Raw genomic sequence first — 8406 nt, 5'->3', positions numbered from 1 at the left:
GAAAGAGTTAGGAGTCTCAATTTATAGATAAGGGAAATGAGACCCAGTTCCCTTATCTCTAAGGGAAACGATGTCCCTTACCTGAGGGCACCCAGCGAGTCCATGGCATTCACTAGAATGCCGAATACTTCGTTCCACGATGGGGAGGCTTCCCTCTCCATTGATTTTGAGGCCTCCCCAGAGTCAAGCCCGGTTTGCACATTGCAGGACCCCATAAATATTTTTAAATAAACTCTATTAATACCTAACATACATGCAGAAAGATGCAAGTCACAGTGTGCAACCAACAAATTTTTGCAAACCAAACATACGTGGGCAACCAGTACCAAGCTCAAGTCACACAACATTTCCAACCTCCCCAGCCCCAGCCCCAACCCCCACCCCCAGAAGATTGTCCTACCCCCAAGTCACTATGCCTACCCCAAAGAATAACCACCCTCCCAACTCCTGACACACAGATTAGCTTGTCCAGCTGCTGAACTTGAGGCAGATAGACTCACATGGCACGTGTTCTTTTGGGTCTGCCTTCTTTCACCCAAAATTACATTTGTGAGATTCATCTATGTTTTTATATATATCTGTGGTTTGTTCACTGTCACAGGTGCTTGGTTTTTTACCATGTTAATGTAACACAATTTATTTAGCCATGCTTCTGTTGTTAGCATTTGGGTTGTTTCTGCTTGGGACTAATGCAAATAGTGCTGCTATAAACTTTCTTTTATAAGTCTCTTGGTGTACATATGTATGTATTTCTGTTGGATTTATACCAAGAAGTGGAATTACTAGGTCATAGGATATGCATAAGCTTGGCTTTAGGAGATGCCAGCAAACAGCAAACGGATTTCCCAAATGGTTATCTCAATTTAGTCTCCCACAAGCAATGTAAAACAGTTCTAGTTACTCCATACTCTCACCAACACCTGGTATTCCCTAGCTTTTTAAATATTTTAATGATTATGGTGTGTATGCAGCAGTACCACATTATGATTTTAATCTGAATTATCCTATTGACCTCTGAAACAGAACACATGTGTATTGGTCATTTTGATATCCATTTTGGTGAAATGCCTATTCAAGTCTTTTGCCCATATCTCTATAGGATTATCTGCTTTTCTCGTGTCGACTGTGGGAGTCCTTTATTTGGTCTAGATATGAGTTCTTTGTCAAGTACATGAATTTCAAATATCTCCTCCCACTAGATTTCTTACCTTTTCACGCTCTTAATGGTGTCTTTCAGTGAACAAACATTCTCAACTTTAATCTTAAGTTTAATGTGATTTATCTATTTTTGGCCCCCACAAATATCTGTTCCATGACGAAATGCTGCTAGGAATAGAACCAAGGTGTCTTGGAAGCCTGTGTATTCTTATTTCACACACCTAAAATGAGGAAATCCAATAGTGGATGGTATTTTAAAAGAACTACCTACATAATGTGTGATGTTCTCTGCATATAGCTAACTGCTGTCCCCATACAAGTATTCATTCAGAGACTTCCCTGGTGGTCCAGCGGTTAAGACTCTGTGCTCCCAATGCAGGGGGCCTGGGTTAGATCCCTGGTCAGGGAACTAGATCCCAAATGCCACAACTAAGGATCCCGCATGCCGCAACTAAAGATCCTGCATACAGCAACAAAGATTCCACGTGCCACAACTAAGACCCAGCACAGCCAAATAAATAAATAAATATATTTTTTAAAAAGTATTCACTCAGACTTCCTGGTGGTGGTGCAGTGGTTAAGAAACTCACCTGTCAATGCAGGGGATGCAGGTTCGAGCCCTGGTCTGGGAAGATTCCACATGTCACGGAGCAACTAAGCCCATGCGCCACAACTACTAAGCTTGCGCTCTAGAGCCCACAAGCCACAACTACTGAGCCCGCGTGCCACAACTACTGAAGCCCACACCCCTAGAGCCCGTGCTCCACAATAAGAGAAGCCACCACAATGAGAAGCCCGCTCATCTCAAAGAAGAGTAGACCCTGCTGGCCGCAACTAGAGAAAGCCCGCACGCAGCAACAAAGACCCAATGCAACCACAAATTAATTCATTCATTAATTTTTTAAAAAATAGTATTCAGTCAGTTAATACATACTTTTTTATTGAAGTATAGTTGATTTACAATGTTGTGTTAGTTTCAGGTGTAGAGGACCGTGATTCAGTTATATATTTCCTTTTCAGATTCTTTCCCCTTATAGGTTATTACAAAATATTGAATATAGCTCCCTGTGCTATACAGTAGGTCCCTGTTAGTTATCTATTTTACACATAGTAGTGTGTATATGTTAATCCCAACCTCCTAATTTATCCCTCTCCCTCTTCCCCTCAGTTAACACATATTTTTAAAAATCAACTCTGCACCACACTCTGTCCTCAGCACTGGAGATATGACAACAGAAAACCAAGCCCCTGTTCTAAGAAGCTTATGTTTTAGTAAGAGACAGAGACCATACATAAGTTAGCTGTAAGTGAGAGGTCCAGAGATGTATTGATAAGCAGTAAAAGGAAAATCAAACGGATGATAGGGGTGGAGTGATTGGTGAGGGGTCAGAGAGACCTCTCCAGGGTGATGGCTGAACTTGGAGCTTAATGGTGAGAAGTAACTGGACTTGCAAAGACCAGGGTGATGGCTGAACTTGGAGCTTAATGATGAGAAGTAACTGGACTTGCAAAGTCCTAGGGGGAGAGGGCTCCAGACAGAGGAAGTGTGAAAGCCTTAGTGTTTGGGGGCCACAAAAGAAGGAAATGTGGCTCATGTACTTTCGGTGGGGAGAGGTGGGGAAGGAGACCCAGTTGAGCTGTGAAGGGCCATGGCCATGAGTTAGAACTGTAGGGGGGAATTATATCTGATTTTCCATGTCAATGATGGCTCTTGCTGCTGGGTGGAGGATAGATCATAGGGTGAAAAGGAATACTGAGGGACCCCTTAGGAAGCTGTGGCAACAGTTGAGAGGAGGTGAAGGTGACTCCTTCACCTTCATGACAGTTGACAGTTTCAGAGCAGGGTTGCAAGCACAGACCAGAATGATTCTTGAGGCCTGGAAAGGAACTGTGAGACAGTAAGGCATCCATCCGCCTGCAGTTGTGCAAATCATAGTCAAGTCTCCTCAAGACAGCAAAGATGGCAGTGTTTCCTACTGTTGTAAAAGCCTTTCATAGAAGGAGATCATTCCCGCCTTCCTAAAACCACAGTATCTTGGAAATGGAGGGATTCCAGGGGTCTCCTAGTCTAATTCCTCACACTTCCCTTCCTCTGACTTCTTTCTGGTTGCCCTCAAAACATCTCCAATGAGGAACTAGCCAGGTTACACTTGCATATCCAATAATGGGGAGCTCACTACCTCTTAGAGCCCTGTACAATCATCCTTTGACTGAGTTAAACCTGTTTCCTTAATATTTCCATCCCAATTTTACCCTCCAAGAAAAAAAAAGAAAGAACTTGTGTAGACCATTCATGTTACTGAGGATAGCCTTTCATAAATTAAGAGCATCTCTTCTGGGATGGAACAGAAAATCCCTCCACAGCTCTACCCTCAATTCCTCACCTGTGTGAGCAGCCCACACAATGTCAGACACCAAGTCATGCAACATATCACAGAATGGGTGGGATGTACTTTTAGCATGTCAGTGAAGTCAGCCGTGTAGAGTGCCTGGCGAAGAGCGGCCTCCCTCTGCTTTTGTGCTCACTGTTATTATTATTTGCATTGCCATTGTTATTAGGAATAGTAGTGCTGTATTTTTTAATAGTGTTGTATTATTAAAGCTTCTTTTCTTTGAACATCTGCCCTGTGTGCCCATCTGACTTCTTCAGGTATCAGACAACAGATGACATTTATTCTCATACTTTTATCACTTCGTACCTGCTGTTCCTTCTCCTTCCAACACCCTTCCCTCCTTCATTCTCTTGAACAGTATTAACCATTCAGGACTTGGCCCAGGCACCACCTTCTCCATGCAGTCCTCTTTATCTCTCTCTGCCCCTTCTCTTTTACACACGCACACACACACACAAATGAACACACACGGCACAGTGAGGCCCTTCCTCTTCTGTACATTTCACCATCAAAGCATTTCATGAAGTGGGCTTACAATTTTTTGCCCCTTGGGCAGCAGTTCCTAAGTCAAAGATGGACCTTCCAATGTATGGTGGCTTCATGTGAAGGGAATACCACCATGGCTATGACAGGTTGGGTGCTCACTACATACCAGCCCCGTGCTATCCATTTTCCCTTGTCTCATGGCATTTCAGTCTCACAAATATCCTAGAATGCAGGTACTACCGTCATCCCATTTAACAGACAAGAAAACTGAGGCTTTGAGAGGCCAAGTGACTTTTCACCTGGTTATCCTTTGGTTTTGGTGCCCATGTCACTCCCTCAGGAAAGCCCTTCCTGGCCAACCCCCCATGGAAGCCAGTCCCTGCTACAGGGAGACCTGTGACTCCCTGACATAACCCTCAGCCCAGCTTGTAAACGTGCCTTTCTTTGTGCCATTATTTGATGGTGTCTGTCTTCCTCACTGGAATCCCAGCTCCATGGAGTCAGGAACTGGGTCTGCCTGTTTCTTCTTGGTATTTCCATAATACACAGTACGTGCCCAAAAATAACTGTGGAAGAAGAAGAGAGAAAGACAGGGAAGAAGGGCACACCAGAAGAATTAAAAAGGTGAAAACAGATCCTCCTGGGGCTCCTTTCCCAGTTGTGTAATTCTAGAATTGCGTGGGAGAAGAGGACTTCAGGGTCTGACATCTTCTGCCTGGAAGAAGCGAGGCCCTCTGCAGTCTTCCCTACCTGCCATGAGCCTTTCTCTGTAGGTTCTTTGGCCTGCAGACCAGAGGCCCCTGAGCTACAGGGGTCTGCTCTCTGCCACCTGCATGCCTTCCCTTCAACCTTAACCAAGCTAAACTGTCTCGGCCCCTTGCCTCCCTGCTGGGAGCTGGAGAAGCAATTAATCCTGAAAAGTCCCCCACTGCTCTTGGGATCCAGAGACTCCTGGGAGCATGGCAGCTGTGTGCACTCACATCTGGGAGCTGTGGAGCAACCGCCCAGCCTGCTCTGAGCACAGGCTGACCTGTCAGGGTGCTCAGGAGGGGATGCCCCCTGTGGTCAGGAGCAGAGACAGTTCTGGGAGAAGGCACTAAGGCATTTGTCTTCCTCCTCCCACGACTGTCTAGTGCAGGTCACTTAACCTCTCTGAATCTGGGAAGTAAGAGTAACTCCTTTTCAAAACTGTTGAGGACATTAATGGAGATAATTCACATAAAGGGCTAATCACAATGCCTAGTGCAGAGCAACACTCAGTAAATGAGAGCTATTATCATTTTGTGTATTATTATCTATAGCTCTTAGGGCTGTGTCAGGACTAAATGAGATAATGTAACTAAAGCTTCTAGATAGAGCCCAGCACAGAGTAGTTGCTCAATAATCATTAATTCCCATCCCAAATCTAGAGTGCCACCAGTTAAATGGAACTGGAGTTTCCACCCATCATGTGGTATACATTTAACCTTCTAAATGTTCCTAATATTTAGATGGATGGATGGATGGATGGATGGATGATGGATGGATGGATGGATGGATGAATAGGTAAATCTCAAGTAACACGATGCACATTTTCATGGTGACATGGTGTACTTTCAAGTTATTTTTCAGAACAACACAAAGCTCTCACTAATGCCAAAATTTAAGTACTTTTTTTTCTAAACCTGCTGATTATCTCATTCTTTTTCTTCCCCTGGTATTATACTTTCCTCCAAACATGTACATAGTCCTTCTCTGAGCTAATTCAGCACTGCTTACAGACAAGGAACACTATTATTATTGCCATTTGACACATGAGGAAACATAAGCACAGATAGGTAAGGAAGAAAAGCCCTGCGGTTAGCAAGTGGTAGAACCAAAGTTCCAACCCAAATCTGTTTGATTGCAAAACCTCCACCTCCTCTTTCACAAAGCCTCCATCTTAAAAGAGGAAAATGAGACCTAGCAAGGGCAGGTGGCTAGTCCAAGGTCACACACATAGTTGAGGTCCAGAGCCCAGGTTAGAATGCCCTCTCTTGGCTCCTTCCACCAGCCAGATTCCAGAGCAATCTTTTCAAAGATTCTCTTGGAGTCCTCTCTCCCTGGTGTGGCCATCTGTCTTTCCAGGCTTGGGGGAGCCCTGGGCTCACTTTGTGGCCAGCAGCAACATAAAACGGGTGAAAATATTTTAGTTAGATTTTCTCTTTTTTTTTTTTTGCGGTACGTGGGCCTCTCACTGTTGTGGCCTCTCCTGTTGCAGAGCACAGGCTCCAGACGCGCAGGCTCAGCAGCCACGGCTCACGGGCCCAGCTGCTCCGCAGCATGTGGGATCTTCCCGGACCAGGGCACGAACCTGTGACCCCTGCATCGGCAGGCGGACTCTCAACCACTGCGCCACCAGGGAAGCCCAGATTTTCTCCTCTTGATGGGTGAGAATTTTCCAGGTCTGGGCACCTTTGAAATCTCCCAACGTCAGCCATCATCAGCTGTAACTGGCACCTCTGCTAATAAATTGAGAATGTCACATCTCCCAAACTGCATTATTACCGTTTATAATTTTGATTGTTCATTTGCATACGAAAATTAGTCCTGTGACATGCGTGAATTTTATTTTATTCTTGAACTAATTATAAACAAGAATGCCACATTATTTACATAACTGATTATTGTTCCTTATGTTCCCCTGTTTTTAAATTGGGGGCCCATTCTCCATTGGTTAACTACACAGATGAAAAATCCAAGAACATTTCTAAAGTTTAGGAACTTGTTCTATTTGCATCAAATACAAATTCCTTTGAATGAAAGATAATATGCTTTCCATTTTAATAGGCCTAAATTAGGTTGATCTTAATTTATAGTTAATTTGAATGAATAATTCCTGTCTACCTGAGTCTGTTTTTTCAGCAGCTCGTTGTAAATGTTTATTAACCCATAAATCTGCTGCCTTCCTTTAGGAGGTGATTTTAAGGTCCCCCCGTAAAACTAGAGGGAATGTGGTACACAGAAAAAAGCAAGCACAAGAGCAGTTAAGAAACCCTTGTACAAGTCCCTATGCCGTAAGTTACATACTGTGTGCCTTTGGGCAAATACCTAACCCTCTCTGAGCCTCAGGTTTCTCAGTCATTAAATGAGTGGATACTAAGATTTTGACCCTCTCTAACATTACGGGGTTGTGGGGAGGTAGAGGAGTCTAGGTATCTTCTTCACCTTACCTTTCATTATACCTGCTCCCAAATCTCTCTATAGATCAGCATCTTAAATCTGTCTCCCCTCATGAGGAGTTGACCCATTTTGTTGGCCACTATAAATAAGGGGGAAAAGATTCTACCCAGAAGAGGACTGGAAGGGTTACCATGCTAATGGTGGTATTCCAGGCATAGTGAACCTTTGGGAAGACAAGGGTTGTGCAGATCACATTGCAGGGACTCCTAGGCATCAATCACACCATGAAGATATGAACCACGCTGCTGTGTGTACAGGGGAAAGAACTTTGGAGTCCGAAAGGCCTGGATTTTAACCTCTATTTTGTCCCTTCCTCTGAACGAGGACTTCACATCTCTGAGACTCAGCGTGTTAGAACAACAATCCTACCTACTTCCCGGGAGATTGCTGGGGAATTACATGAGATAATAAAGTGCAAATTGTCTGGGACATAGCTGGTGCTCAAAGGTTAAAAATCCTGCCCTTTCCTGCTCCTAAACTGACCTCTGAAGGTGAGGAATGATACGTATATCGAATGCTTTCTAGGTGTTGTTTCTTCAGATTTTGGTCCAAGAGTCACTACTTCAGGCAAGCTTTCTCTGACCTCCATGGTCGAACTCCTCACTGGAGACTCTCAGAGATCCATGCATCTCCATTCACTGCAGTGATCACAACTGCAATTTCACATTTCTCTGTGTGGTGTCTAACTCGACGGTTACCACCACCCTCCTACGAACAACAGAGGTAGGTACATGTCTGTTTTTGTCTCCAATATATCCCTCAAGTCCTGGCACCTAGCTAGCCCTCGAAAAGTATTCGACGAGATCAGGACTAAGCACTTGTCCTAGAATACCTTACCGAATCTTTATAAGAATGGGGCTCTGCTACTATCATACCCATTTACAGATGAGGAAACTGAGGCTCAGAGAAGGGACATTCCCTGCCCAAGGTTACAAGTAGAGCAAATGGTAGACCCTGGATTTGAACTCAGACCTGTTTGACATTGAAGAAATTCAATCTCTTAAACTGTTTATCCCTCATCCAGAGAGAGAAGAAAACAAGAGGGCCAACAAGGCTGGAATGAGCAGTTCCTGCCTCCAAAAGTCATCCAAAGTTTCTTGTTTTGCCCAGTTGCTTAAAAGGATGGTGACTGGCCTATGAGGCATTTCTCAGCTGCAGGCGGGCGGGG

The sequence above is a fragment of the Lipotes vexillifer genome, unplaced genomic scaffold, assembly GCF_000442215.2.
Source record: "Lipotes vexillifer unplaced genomic scaffold, Lipotes_vexillifer_v1.1 scaffold691, whole genome shotgun sequence".
Lineage (NCBI taxonomy): Eukaryota > Metazoa > Chordata > Mammalia > Artiodactyla > Lipotidae > Lipotes > Lipotes vexillifer.
This window is presented reverse-complemented; position numbering follows the sequence as displayed.